Below are 14,132 nucleotides of genomic sequence, written 5' to 3'. Positions count from 1 at the left end.
TTAGAGGAAGAAGAACAAAAAAAAACCCCAAAGTTAGCAGAAGGAAAGAAATCATAAAAATCAGATCAGAAATAAATGAAAAAGAAATGAAGGAAACGATAGCAAAGATCAATAAAACTAAAAGCTGGTTTTTTGAGAAGATAAACAAAATTGATAAACCATTAGCCAAACTCATCAAGAAAAAAAGGGAGAAGACTCAAATGAATAGAATTAGAAATGAAAAAGGAGAAGTAACAACTGACACTGCAGAAATACAAAAGATCATGAGAGATTACTACAAGCAACTCTATGCCAATAAAATGGACAACCTGGAAGAAATGGACAAATTCTTAGAAATGCACAACCTGCCAAGACTGAATCAGGAAGAAATAGAAAAATGAACAGACCAATCACAAGCACTGAAATTGAAACTGTGATTAAAAATCTTCCAACAAACAAAAGCCCAGGACCAGATGGCTTCACAGGCGAATTCTATCAAACATTTAGAGAAGAGCTAACACCTATCCTTCTCAAACTCTTCCAAAATATAGCAGAGGGAGGAACACTCCCAAACTCATTCTATGAGGCCACCATCACCCTGATACCAAAACCAGACAAGGATGTCACAAAGAAAGAAAACTACAGGCCAATATCACTGATGAACATAGATGCAAAAATCCTCAATAAAATACTAGCAAACAGAATCCAACAGCACATTAAACGGATCATACACCATGATCAAGTGGGGTTTATTCCAGGAATGCAAGGATTCTTCAATATACGCAAATCAATCAACGTGATACACCATATTAACAAATTGAAGGAGAAAAACCATATGATCATCTCAATAGATGCAGAGAAAGCTTTCAACAAAATTCAACACCCATTTATGATAAAAACCCTGCAGAAAGTAGGCATAGAGGGAACTTTCCTCAACATAAAAAAGGCCATATATGACAAACCCACAGCCAACATCGTCCTCAATGGTGAAAAACTGAAACCATTTCCACTAAGATCAGGAACAAGACAAGGTTGCCCACTTTCACCACTCTTATTCAACATAGTTTTGGAAGTTTTAGCCACAGCAATCAGAGAAGAAAAGGAAATAAAAGGAATCCAAATCTGAAAAGAAGAAGTAAAGTTGTCACTGTTTGCAGATGACATGATACTATACACAGAGAATCCTAAAGATGCTACCAGAAAACTACTAGAGCTAATTAATGAATTTGGTAAAGTAGCAGAATACAAAATTAATGCACAGAAATCTCTGGCATTCCTATACCCTAATGATAAAAAATCTGAAAGTGAAATCAAGAAAACACTCCCATTTACCATTGCAACAAAAAGAATAGACTACCAAGGAATAAACCTCCCTAAGGAGACAAAAGACCTGTATGCAGAAAATTATAAGACACTGATGAAAGAAATTAAAGATGATACAAATAGATGGAGAGATATACCATGTTCTTGGATTGGAAGAATCAACATTGTGAAAATAACTCTACTACCCAAAGCAATCTACAGATTCAATGCAATCCCTATCAAACTACAAATGGCATTTTTCACACAACTAGAACAAAAAATTTCACAATTTGTATAGAAACACAAAAGACCCCCAATAGCCAAAGCAATCTTGAGAATGAAAAACGGAGCTGGAGGAGTCAGCCTCCCTGACTTCAGACTAGACTACAAAGCTACAGTAATCAAGACAGTATGGTACTGGCACAAAAACAGAAAGATAGATCAATGGAACAGGATAGAAAGCCCAGAGATAAACCCATGCACATATGGTCATCTTATCTTTGATAAAGGAGGCAGAAATGTACAGTGGAGAAAGGACAGCCTCTTCAATAAGTGGTGCTGGGAAAACTGGACAGCTACATGTAGAAGAATGAGATTAGATCAGTTCCTAACACCATACACAAAAATAAGCTCAAAATGGATTAAAGACCTAAATGTAAGGCCAGAAACTCTCAAACTCTTAGAGGAAAACATAGGCAGGACACTCTATGACATAAATCACAGCAAGATCCTTTTTGACCCACCTCCTAGAGAAATGGAAATAAAAACAAGAATAAACAAATGGGACCTAATGAAACTTCAAAGCTTTTGCACAGCAAAGGAAACCATAAACAAGACCAAAAGACAACCCTCAGAATGGGAGAAAATATTTGCAAATGAAGCAACTGACAAAGGATTAATCTCCAAAATTTATAAGCAGCTCATGCAGCTTAATACCAAAAAAACAAACAACCCAATCCAAAAATGGGCAGAAGACCTAAATAGACATTTCTCCAAAGAAGATATACAGACTGCCAACAAACACATGAAAGAATGCTCAACATCACTAATCATTAGAGAAATGCAAATCAAAACTACAATGAGATATCATCTCACACCAGTCAGAATGGCCATCATCAAAAAATCTAGAAACAATAAATGCTGGAGAGGGTGTGGAGAAAAGGGAACCCTCTTGCACTGTTGGTGAGAATGTAAATTGATACAGCCACTGTGGAGAACAGTATGGAGGTTCCTTAAAAAACTACAAATAGAACTACCATATGACCCAGCAATCCCACTACTGGGCATAAACCCTGAGAAAACCATAATTCAAAAAGAGTCATGTACCAAAATGTTCATTGCAGCTCTATTTACAATAGCCTGGAGATAGAAACAACCTAAGTGTCCATCATCGGATGAATGGATAAAGAAGATGTGGCACATATATACAATGGAATATTACTCAGCCATAAAAAGAAACGAAATTGATCTATTTGTAATGAGGTGGATAGACCTAGAGTCTGTCATACAGAGTGAAGTAAGTCAGAAAGAGAGAGACAAATACCGTATGCTAACACACATATATGGAATTTAAGAAAAAAAAATGTCATGAAGAACCTAGGGGTAAGACAGGAATAAAAACACAGACCTACTAGAGAATGGACTTGAGGATATGGGGAGGGGGAAGGGTAAGCTGTGACAAAGCGAGAGAGAGGCATGGACATATACACACTACCAAATGTAAGGTAGATAGCTAGTGGGAAGCAGCCGCATAGCACAGGGAGATCAGCTCGGTGCTTTGTGACCGCCTGGAGGGCTGGGATAGGGAGGGTGAGAGGGAGGGAGATGCAAGAGGGAAGAGATATGGGAACATATGTATATATATAACTGATTCATTTTGTTGTAAAGCAGAAACTAACACACCATTGTAAAGCAATTATACTCCAATAAAGATGTTAAAATATATATATATATATAAAACGTCCAAAAAAAAAAAAAAGATATGTGCAGTAGTATTTAAAGGAGCAACAAAACTGTATCAAGGACATGAAAGAAGATCTGTGCATGATTAGGGAGCACACCAGATTCAAGGGTGGGAAAACAATATTATAATACAAATCTATTGATTCTGCTCAAAGTAATATGTAAGCTTAATGGAATTGAAATTGAAACTTGGCTAGAAACTTTCTGGAACTTAAAAATGTTAGTCTAGGGACTTCCCTGGTGGTCCAGTGGTAAAGAATCCACCTTACAGTGCAGGGGACGCTGGTTCGATCGCTGGTCAGGGAACTAAGATCCCACATGCAGCGGGGCAACTAAGCCCATGTGCCACAGCTACTGAGCTTGCGCGCCTCAACTAGAGCCCCATGCCGCAAACTACAGAGCCCACGCACCCTGGAGCCCCACGCACCACAACTAGAGAAAAGAAAACCCAAACGCCGCAACTAGAGGGAAGCCCGTGGGCCGCAACGAAGAACCTGCACGCTGCAACTAAGAACCGACGCAGCCAAAAATAAATAAAATAAATAAATAATAAATAAATCTTTTTTTAAAGTTAGTCTAAAGTTTAAATAGAAAAATAAAAGAGGTTGAATAATAAAGACGATTTTCAAAAATATAAATAATGGATTTTACCTACCAGATATTAAATAGGTTATAAAATTATAATAATTAAAACAGTATAGAAGAATAGACGTAGCTATGAAAAAATTAAAAGCTGGAAACAGGCCCTACTCTATGCAAGAATTTAGTATCGATTAAGGTGGCATTTAAATGAATGAGAAATATTGTGGAATGCTCAATAAATGATGCAAGAAAAATTCATTAACAGTTTGGGGCCAGGAAAAAATTCAAGGTCTCACTACATATGTCAAAATAAATTTCATGAACCAGAGAGCTATTATTTTAATTAAACTGTAAAAAACTAGGATAAAATACAGATTATTATTTTTTTATATTAGGAGACAAATGGCTTTCTAAGCAAAAGGAGACAGAAGCAAAAGTTAGGACTCAAAAGGGAAAAGATGGATACACTTGACTATATTAAAATGCCAATCTTCTATATATCAGGAAGCACTACAAAATTAAAATTCAGAAAAACTATTTGTCACATAACAAACAACATAATATCTAAGATTTCTTCTAAATCAATATGAAAAGGACATGTCCTTCCCATTCTTTAAATGGACAAAAGGACAGGACCATGCAATACACAGGAGATGAAAGAGAAATGGCCAAAAAAGGTCAAGAAGTTAACCTCACTGGAAACCCACATTATGCAAATTAGAATACTGAGACACCATCTTTCACTTATCAAATTGGTATGGATTCTTTTAAGGTAACACCCAGCATTTGGGAAGGTCCATATCCCCTTGAGAGAGTGTTAATTTCTCAAACTTTCTGAAAAGGAAATTGACAATTATTTTCAAAAGCCTTAAAAAGGTTCATGTACACCTAAGAGTTTCACGCTTATACCTCCAGCCTAGAACTCACCCTCATATCCACAGCTGGATATCCAACCTCACCCCCGCCACCAACATCTCCACTTGGGTATCTAACTAATGTTTCAAATGCACCGCATTCAAAACTAAGGTCCCAATTCCGACTGCCCCTCTGTGCCCCAGAGCTGTTCCTCCATCTAGGGAAAAGATAACCCTACCTTTCCCAATGCTCAGACCCAAGACCTATTGACGTTTTTCATTTACTGACGTCAAATCCTGGGGCATATTAAACATTAAGCTTCAAAACAGATTCAGAATCCAACCCCTCATCACCACCTCTGTTACTGAGCAAGGGCTCAACTGACCGACACGCATAGAAGCCAGCACTTTGGCACTGGCTTTTGAGAAAAGGAAGAGCTTTATTGCAAGATTGACCAGCAAGGAGACAGGAGGCAAGACTCTCGAATCTGTCTCCTCAATCCAGGGTTGGGGCGAAATTTAAGGTGTTAGGGAAATTTCAAACTTGGAAGCTGATTGGCTAGTCTCAAACCTGTCCATACAAGCTACTCATGCTGCTGGAAACCAGATTTTCCTTATTGAAGGACTTTTCGCTTTGTTAAGGGGTCCTGTGGCAATATTTCTGTTTTTTGAGTTCCACAGACTGAAGATTCTTGGTTCCGAGGTCATCCTGGAGACGTGGATTTCTGTCTTGCACATGCACAGTGCTGTCTCTATAAAATAACTCAGGGTTTGATTTATCAACAACCTATTTTAGGAGGCCAAACCAGTTTAAGCTGGTCAGTGTTTTACGCGCCGTTTCACCTCCGGCACCAACACCCTGGTCCAAGCCACCATCATTCCTTACTGGGACCATTGTAATAGTCTCTTTGCTTGCCCTGCCTCCACCTTTGCCGTCTTTATTGCCGTCTATATTGTCCTCAATATAGCAGCCAGAAGGAACCTTCTGTAGTAGCCTGAGTCAAATCACATCACTCCTCACTCAAAACCCTCCATTGGCTCCCATCTCAGAGAAAAGCAAAGCCCGTTAAAGGCTTACAAGACTGCGATATTGTGATTTATAAGAAAAGTATATATTTGGTCATTCAGATGACCAAATATATATTTCTCATATATATTTGGTCTTTGTCCACAGTTCCTGACTCACAGCACCCCAAACTCTTGGAATTTCCTAAGTGTTGAGAGTGATAAAGTGTCTCTTTTGTTATGTTAATGAGGTGACTTTTGGAAAGTACCTAAGAATGGGGGCTGGTTGCGATGGAGCCAATCACATTACCTCCAGGGAAGGGAGAGGGACTGGAAATACAGACCAATAGCCAGTGGCCAATAATTTAATCAATCATGCCTATGTAATGAAGCCACCATAAAAACCCAAAAAGATAGGGTTCAGAGAGCTTGTGGGTTGGTGAACACTTGGAGATTTGGGGACAGTGGTGCATCTGGAGAGAGCATGGAAACTCTGCGCCCTTTCCCCATACCTTGCCCTATGCACCTCTTCCATCTGGCTGTTCCTAAATTATATCCTTTTGTAATAAACCAGTAATCTAGTAAGTAAAATATTTTCTCTGTGTTCTGTGAGCTGCATTAGCAAATTAATCACACCCAAGTGTCATGGGAACCTCTGATTTATATCCAGTCAGTCAGAAGCACAGGTAACAACCTGGGCTTGCAATTGGCAAGTTGGAGATGGGAGGGGCAGTCTTGTAGGACTGAACCCTTAAGCTGTGGAATCTGATGCTATCTCCGGGTAGATAGTGTCAGGACTGAGTTGAATTCTTAGACACTCTGCTGGTATCCAAGAATTGCTTGTTGGAAGTGAGGGGGAACTCTCCAACACATGTTGGAATTGGGTCCAGGAACCACAAAGAAAGCTCGTATACAATCTGGCTACTTTTCTCACCTAAACCTAAATGAAGCTACAAAATCATAAAACCCAGCATTGCAGAATGCCAGTGCCAGAAGGATTAGATTCTACTTCAGCAAGTCTGTGTTGACATATGGAAAAATGCTTCACTAGAAATGCCTCTGACAGTTTGGAACCACTGAGATTCTAACCCAACACTTCTCTTCTACAAAAGAACAAACTGAGGCTTAGAAAGTGAATTCCTGGAGATGTGCAGAGTCAACAACACAGCTTAACAACAGCTCTCTCAGGATGTCCCCTTGATCCAGCCCTTCCTGAGCTCCCATCTGGCTCTTAAGAGTCTTAGTGAGCTGGTATAAGATGTTATCTCTCCCTGACAGCTCTGCACTAGCCAATCAGAACACATATTTAGAATAAATGATCAGAATAAATGTTATCCATTTGTATGACAAAATGGAAAATTTCTGTTGTCCGGGCAATCAAAATTTATGTGTTGCTTTTCGGTTCCCCACCATCCAAACATCTTTCTAGTCGCAGAGAAATCCCCCAGGGTGTGATCAACAACCCTGCCTGATGCATCTGTCCCCAATCCCCAAGTGGCCAAACTGTCTGCTCCCCTCTTTATCCAATCTTGTCACACATCTCTGGATCTCAGCTGGCCCACCTGTTAAGGTGTGTGAGAGGGTCTCCCAGAGCGTTGTGGGGCCATGAGAGTGCCTGGGGCCTCTCTCTGAGCTCCAGTGCAAGTCCCCAGATGCTGCAAAGGCCACTATTAAAAACCCAGCAGGAGAAGCCAGCGAACAAAGAGGCGCCTTAATGATATGCCTTGGAAGCAAGTCTTTTTTATAACTTCATTCTTCCCTCTCAATGGCCCCAAATAAAGATGAACTCAGAAAGGAGCCCTTGGCAACAGCAAAGGAGAAAACAGCCTTCGAGGGCCTTCGCCTTGTGTCCAAGTTCTTGTTTCAATAGGAGGCAGATTTGGCCTCTCTGGCACCCAGTGTGTTACCGATTATCTGGATCATGAAGAATAACAGAAACCGCCTTTTGGACCAATCATACAGAGGCTCTAGGCTGCAGCTGCTGTGATAATTAGCTACTCCTTTCCTTTGAGTCTCCTTCCCCCAACCTACTTCTGCATTCCAGCTGAAGGTAGGTAGTGCGCAGAGCCCGGTGAGGAGGGGCCGTCTGGAGAGGTCACTGGGCACTTGAAGCCAAGAGCATACAAGTCTGTTGCTGGCGATGCTGCCAGGACCTGAAGGAAATGGAAATTCAGTGTCTATTCTGATAAGAACAAATTCCTCCCCCTCCCTAGCAAATGAGGGCCAATTAGCCAATCAACCACCAGGTCCCCTCAGTGTGGTCTGGGACCTCATTAAGGGCCTGGAGCAGAACAAGGCCTGCTGGAACATTGGGCACAGAGCAGTGAGGGCAGCCCAGAAAGTCTGGGCGTTGGGTGCATGCATGCTGCCATGGCCACTTGGCCATGAGCTTTGGAGCAAAGGTGCTGGCCCGGGAAGGGAGAAGATCAACACGCGTGGGCCGAGTTATCTTGTCCACTGGTGAAGGACATATAGTAGATCCTTCATAAACATTTATAGAATGAAGATCTTAACCTGACCATTGAGAGACATAGGGGCTGAGCCTACACTCAGGTAAGGCGAGTGAGGCACTAGCCTTGGGCACAAAATTTAAGGGAGTTGGCCCAAATCTCAGTAATCAAGATACAAAATATTTTGTTGAGATGCTTTTTAAAATAAAAATTAATGCAAAAAAATCTATGAAGAACAAAGTATCAAAATATTAAATAAAGGCAGGATCTGACATGGCCCAGATTAGGGTGAGGCAAGTGAAGCCAAGTCATGCCAATACAGGGTCAGATCCTGTCTTTACTTTAAGTTTTGATATTTTGATGATGGATTTTTTGTGCATTAATTTTTTTAAAAAACACTGAGTTAAAATATTATCCATCTTAGGAATTCCCTGTCGGTCCAGTGGTTAAGACTCGGCGCTTTCACTGCAGTGGGCTCAGGTTTGATCCCTGGTTGGGGAACTGAGATCCCACAAGCCATGCAGCAAGGCTGAAAAATAAAAAGGATAAAATATTACCAATCTTGATTACGGAGGGTTTCTTTGCATCCCTTTACATCTTGCGCCCAGGAGTCTTACTTGCCTCACCCTAGTCCTGCTCTAGCCTGGCACGATCTGCTGGGAACCTCAATATTTTCCACCAGCTGCAAACAGCATCCTGACGTGCCACCACACCTGTCGAAAGGCAGAGTCACCTGCACGGCTGTCTGGACCAGCTATGGACGTTCCTCTTGCCTGGAGCGCCGTTCAGAGCTGGTGGCGTTTCATCGCCTGGCCACCCAGATGCGAAGAGCTGCCTCGGTTACCTGCTGCTTCACGAGGGAAATTCCGACAGGCCCCACACCCTTAGCCTTAAGTGACTGGCCATGAGGGTTGTTTGTTTGTTTTTTAATTAACAGACTTGATTTTTTAGAGCAGTTTCAAGTTTACAGAAAAATTGGGCAGCAAATAGTTTCCTGCTCCCTCACTCCTCCACACACTTCTCCTATTACTAGCATCTTGCTTAGGGTAGCACATTTGTTACAACTAATGAATGAGTATTGTACATTATTAATCGCTAAAGCCCATAGTTTAATTAGGGTTCATTCTTGGTGTTGTAGATTCCATGGGTTTTGACAAATGCATGATGTCATGTATCCACCATTACAGTATCATACAAAACGGTGTCATTGCCCTAAAAATGCCCTGTGTTCCAGCTGTTCATCTCTAGCCCTGCTTCTCCCAAACCCCCCGCAACCACGGATCCTTTTTCTGTCTCCACAGTTCGGCCTTTTCCAGAAATCATGTAGTTGAATCACAGAATAATATAGCCTTGACAGTCTGACTTCTCTCACTTAGCCTGGAAGGTTTCTCCGTGTCTTTTTGTGGCTTAATCATTTTTTTAAATTGCTGAACAACGCTCCATTGTGTGGACGGACCACAAGTTGTTTATCCATTCACATACTGAAAGGCATCTTGGTTGCTTCCAAGTGTGTATAAAGCTGTTATAAACATTTGTGTGCAGATTTTTGTGTGGAGATGTTTTCAACTCACGTGGGTAAATATTAAGGACTGCAATTGGCCCATGAATTTTTGAGGCCCAACAAGACCTCCAGGACATGGGCCCCTTATTATTCTCTAGGGTCGATAGGACAACCTCTTCCATGGATTGGGCCAGTGGGCTACTCTCGAGGATGGTGAAGCCATCAGAGTCTCTCACGATCAGAGAGCTGGCTTATCCCTGGAGCAGGACGGCCAAGGTGTACTGCTGCCCATCCCAGGAGAAGGCAAACAATGCCTCGTGGTCCAGTTTGACAGGAGCAGAGATAATCACCCCCCACCTGGCCCTGCCTCCACCCTGGAAAGAGTGTGCCAGGGAGAACGGGGAGGGGGGGGAGATGTGCATTTTCCAGTTCAGCACAAACATCTTTTCCCCAGGTGTAGCTGGGCCCAGCCCTTACCTTTCTGTTTCTTCTCTCAATAAGAGGATTTTTTGCCTGCAGTGATTACCTACCACGAGGAGATCATAATTAACAGAGAGAACGTATATTTCTAGCAGTCAGAAAACGGTTTTCTAACCACAAGTAAAAATATAATTAACATTCCCCAGCTCCCTCCTCTGTGGAGACTCCCCACCTCCCACCTTCACTCTCCACAAATTCAGGAAAAAAAAAAAAAAGATTAGGAGTATGTTATGAGTTGAACTGTGTCCCTACAAAAAGATCTTTGGAAGTTCTAGCCCCAGTAACTGAGAATGTGATCCCATTTGGAAATACGGTCATTGCGGATGTGATTAGTTAAGATGAGGGCATACTGGAGTAGGGTGGCTGGTTCTTAATCCAGTATGACTGGTGTCCTTATAAGGAAAGGAGAGGAAACACAGAGACACACACAAGAAAAGAAGGCTGTGCGATGGCAGGGGCAGAGATCAGAGTGATGAATCTGCAAGACACAGACCTCCAAGGGCTGCTGGAGGATACCAAAAACTAGGAGTAGGCAAGGAAAGACTCTACCCAGACTCTCGGAGGAACATGGCTCTGCCCACACCTTAAACTTCAAACTTCCGGCCTCCAGAACAGTGAGTGAATAAAGGTTGTTTTAAGCCCCCCAGTTTGTGGCACTTTGTTACAGCAGCCCTAGAAACTAACACAAAGCAGAATCACCTAACTCCTTGCCTTGCAGATGAAGTGCTTGCGGCCCCGGAAGGTGCAAGGCTTGCCTGAGGTCCCAAACAAGTGAGCAGCAGAGATGAGAGTTGAATGACAGTCCTGCTGACTCGGAGGCCAGGGTTCATTTCACACAGTATGTGTGTGACAGCTTTAGCTGGTGTCACTGGCTCCTATCTGGACATTGACTGCTGTGGGCTCAGCACCTGGGCAGTGGTTGTGAGCAGGCCTGTGGTGTGCTCTGCGTGTAGGATACTTCAGAGACCAAGGCCAGAAAAACTTTGTGTGATGAGTGAGGAAGGGGAGATAGACGGAGAAAAGCCATGGATATTGATAGAGCTGAGTGCCTGATACACGTTATCTCATTTACATCCACAACAACCCTACGGTGTAGGAATAATTATCCTCATTTTTCATATCAGAGACCGAGTTTCAGGGAAGCTAAATAACTCTCCCATAAACCATACAGCTGGCAGAGAATGGAGATTCACATCCAAGCCTACGTGACTGCAAACCCTTCTAACTCTGTATGCTTTTTCTGAGCAGTTTCATCTCTTCCCATGGTTTTCGTTGTCATCTATATGCTAGTGGCTCCCAAGTATTTATCCGCAGCTCCTGCATCTCATCTCCCTGTTCAGTATCTCCATTTTAAGGTCTCTCGGGCATCTCAGATTGAACATGTCCAAAACTGAACTCATCAGCTTCCACTGAAAACCTGGCACCGTCATCCACCAACTGACACTGCCATCCACCAAGATGCTCAAAGTAGAAACCTGGCCGTCGCCCTTGACTCCTCTTCTCCCCACCAACCCCTCACCATACCGTCAGCACACATACCCAACAAACCACCAAGTCCTATTCATTCACCCTCTTTCTATCTCCATTGCTTCCACCCTGGTCTAAACCGCCATCATCTCACTCCTGGGTAACCATAATCTTCTAACCGGGCTCTCTGCTTTCACTCTTTCTCTGCTGCAATCTAGTTTCCCCTCATCTAGTATGGAGAGTGATTTTTTTTTTTTTTTTTTTTTGACTGCATTGGGTCTTCGTTGCTGCACGCGGGCCTGCTCTAGCTGCGGTGAGCGGGGACTACTCTTCCTCGCGTGCGCAGGCTTCTCATTGCTGTGGCCTCTCCCAGTGTGGATCATGGGCTCTAGGTGCGCGGACTTCAGTACCTGCAGCACGCAGGCTCAGCAGTTGTGACATGCGGGCCCCAGAGTGCAAGGGCTTCAGCAGTTGTGGCACACGGGCTCAGTAGTCGTGGCTCGTGGGCTCTAGAGTGAAGGCTCAGTAGCTATGGCGCAGGGGCTCAGTTGCTACATGGCATCTGGGATCCTCCCGGACCAGGGATCAAATCTGTGTCCCCTGCATTGGCAGGCAGATTCTTAACCACTGCACCACCAGGGAAGTCCAGTATGGAGAGTGATTTCTTAAAGCACAAATCTTATCATATTACTCTCTTGATTAAAACGCTTCAGCAGTAATTGCAAATTCTTATGTGCTATTCACTCATATAAGCCCTTTACACATAGCGACTCATTTAATCCTCAAAGCCACACTATGCCATGAAATAGGCAGTCGGTTATTCTCCTTTTACAGATGAGAAGATTGGGGTGCTGAAAGGTTAAGTAACTAGCCTGAGGTCTCACAGCCAGTAACTGGCTAAGCCGGGATTTAAATTCAGGCAATGTGGTTCCTGAGTTCAAGCTCTTACCAGTTACACTAAACATCCTTTCCAAGGACGCCCTTCTGCTCTTAGGGTAAAGTCCAAGATCTTTCTTATGGCCTCTGAGAGCCTGCAGTGTCTCATCTCTGCTTCCTTCTCTCCATTCCATTCCACCCCACTCTCTCTCTCACTTATTCTTCTCAAGTTCAGAGCAAGGATTTGGGCTCTTTTTTGTTCGTTTGTTATTATTCTAGATTTTCAAGGTTCTTCCTGACTCAGGGCCTTTGCACATGCTTTTTCTTCTGCCTGGAACACTGCTGACCCCCATTCTTCATCTGGCTGATTTCTGTTTTTTTTGTTTTTTTTTTTTTTTGGCTGCCTTGGGTCCTCGCTGCTGCGCGCGGGATTCCTCTAGTTGCGGCGAGCAGGGGTTACTCTTCATTGTGGTGCGCGGGCTTCTCACTGCGGTGGCTTCTCTTGTTGTGGAGCATGGGCTCTAGGCGCGTGGGCTTCAGCAGTTGTGGCACGTGGGCTCAGTAGTTGTGGCTCACGGGCTCTAGAGCACAGGCTCAGTAGTTGTGGCACACGGGCTTAGTTGCTCCACAGCATGCGGGATCTTCCTGGACCAGGGCTCAAACCCATGTCCCCTGCACTGGCCGGTGGATTCCCAACCACTGCGCCACCAGGGAAGTCCCTCTGTTCCTCTTTGAAATCTCACTTTCAATGGTTCTTCCTCAGGGAAGCTTTCTCTGAGCCCCCAGAACTAGGCAGTTTCCCTGTTTTATGCTTTCGTTGTCACCTGCACTTTTTCTTTGTAATATTAATACTTATCACAATTGTAATTATTTGTATAATTTTATGTTTAATGTCTCTTTCCCCTGCAATAGACAGCAAGCTCTATGAGGACAGGGACTGTATCTGCCTTGCTTCTCCAGAACATTGCCTGGAAAATAGCAGACGTTCAATAAGTAGTGATGGGTTGCAACAACAAATGAAACAATGAATAGAATGAATGAATACATTGCACTGTCTTCAGCTGTGTGCCTGGCCAAGAGGCACATTTCATGATGTAGTACCTTTCTCTAAGGAGAGCTCCTCGCACTTGTAATGTTCACGCAAATCACCTGGGGATCTTCTCAAAATGCAGATTCTGAATCAGGAGGCCTGAACTGTGACCTGGGAATCTGCATTTCTGACAAGTTGCAGGTGATGCTGATGCTGCCGGACCAGGGACCACACGTTGAAGAGCAAATATTTAAACCATCTCTCATGTCAGTCTGTCTTTTATTAATGAGTCTTTCAGATCTCTTCTCCCACCTCCACCTTTTGAAGATGGTACCTGACTATTGAAGGGGGACTTTATAAGTGAACTTTTGCTCCCAGGGAGTGGGGAGTGAGATCAGAAGTGGGTGAAGAGTTGGCCCTGTGCTAGTGCCTATTTGTGTCTGCTGGAGATGCCTGGTCAGGCCTCAAATAGTCAGGGCAACACGAACTTCTGTAACAAATAAACCCCCAAATCCCACTGGCTTAACACAATAGATTTTTTCCCCCACTGCTCACATAACAGTCCAATGAGGTGTTTCCTAGTCTATGGGCAGCTTTCCTCCATGTGATGATTCAAGGACCCAGGCTCCTCCCATCTTTGGCTC

The sequence above is a fragment of the Globicephala melas genome, chromosome 15, assembly GCF_963455315.2.
Source record: "Globicephala melas chromosome 15, mGloMel1.2, whole genome shotgun sequence".
Lineage (NCBI taxonomy): Eukaryota > Metazoa > Chordata > Mammalia > Artiodactyla > Delphinidae > Globicephala > Globicephala melas.
The sequence above is the reverse complement of the archived record's forward strand: the minus strand, read 5'-3'. Positions refer to the sequence as shown.